The sequence below is a fragment of the Sinocyclocheilus anshuiensis genome, unplaced genomic scaffold (assembly GCF_001515605.1).
Source record: "Sinocyclocheilus anshuiensis isolate Anshui unplaced genomic scaffold, SAMN03320099.WGS_v1.1 scaffold561, whole genome shotgun sequence".
Lineage (NCBI taxonomy): Eukaryota > Metazoa > Chordata > Actinopteri > Cypriniformes > Cyprinidae > Sinocyclocheilus > Sinocyclocheilus anshuiensis.
The window spans coordinates 33,703-35,336 of NW_015539848.1; positions in this window are offsets into that span (position 1 = coordinate 33,703).

Below are 1,634 nucleotides of genomic sequence, written 5' to 3' on the forward strand. Positions count from 1 at the left end.
TACATTTATTCACCGAATATAGTATGGAAACTTACTGTTAACCAGTTAACAGGTTTTTACTGTAGCATTTTACAGTCATTTACTGTTAAAATCACAATCATTTTTTACAGTGTAGAGATAAAATATGGTTTAATAATTGAAAAATTCTGAACATCTCAGTGGCAATGCACATTTTCTGCATTGTGTAAGATAATTTTGTCTCAACCAGTATATGTATCCAGATGACAATTATTATTTATTTATTTTTAATAAGCCCTTTTGAGTTTCCTCTCATACCGGTTTCATTTTCTGTTCACAAAGCGTACAGTTAAAAATTTCCTGTAGAAATTACAGTAACTTACTGGCAGCAGTTCGCCAGTAACTTACTGTAAATATGACAACTGTATAACTTTAAATTTTTTTAATTGTTCAATTGTAATCCTTGCAATAACATTTTAATATTTTCACAGTTTCAGTCAAGACTCAAACAAAACATTGTTACAAACGATTATATATATATTACATACTATTCTAACTATTATAGGTAAAATTCTTAAAATGTATCCTAAGCACAACATACTATGATAATAGTGAATAGTGACGATAGTGAATCTTCAAAAAGAACTCAAAGAAAATGATTACTTCACTCTAAAATAGTTTTTACCGTTACTAACGGGACATTCCGTGTGTTTGAAATAAAAATGTAAATGCTTTCTGGATTTTACATCCATAATTCAAATGTGTCTCAGTCTGAATAGATATGACTCTCAGAGGTTCAGTTGTGAATAATGAGAGGGTTACTTTAAGGGCTAAATGTGAACAGGTCGTTCTCCTCTCACATTTTAGATGTCCGCTCATCGGCTTGTGAATAGTAATTTACTCATTAGATGAGCATGGAAGAGGCTTGGTGAAGGATAATGTGGAACAGTGAGCTCATTGGGTGCATGGAGGTGTGTGTGTGTGTGTGCACGTTGGTATATCCGGGGACTCTTTAGGCATAATGGGTTTTATACTGTACAAACTGTATCCACCTAAACCAACCCATCACACAAAACATTCTGCATTTAGTATGTTTTTTAAGCCATTTGAATTACGGGGACACACGAAGTGTCCTCATAAACCACCTTCACATTGTAATACCTATGTCATACCTGTGTTATTATACAAATATATGTCCTCATAAACCATCTAAACCTGGTGCACAAGTGTGTGTTTGTGTGTGAAGTGTGTTTGTAGAGTTTGAACTTCAAATTTCTGTTTAAAGACTTGAAGATCAATGCTGTTTATACCCAGACATTAGGTTCTTCTGCTTTATTATTATTACTATTTATTATAATTTTAATAAGTAGATCAACATCATTGAACGTATGTGCAAACATAGCAAGATTCATGCGATGCAAATAATTTTATCATGTGACCAATTAGAGTTGGAGAATATAAACCAGAATCTAGTATAAGTATCTTGAAATATGAACCTCCTGAATGTCTGAAAACCATTGCTCAGTCAGATAGCCAAATAGATCTGAAATGTTTAATTTAAATATATCAAAATCTTGTTAAACATGTCAGCTCCAGTGGTGCAGATGGTAAAACGCGTGTCATCCACCTTTTGAATAAAAAAAAAAAAAAAAAAAAAAAAAAAAAAAAAAAAATTG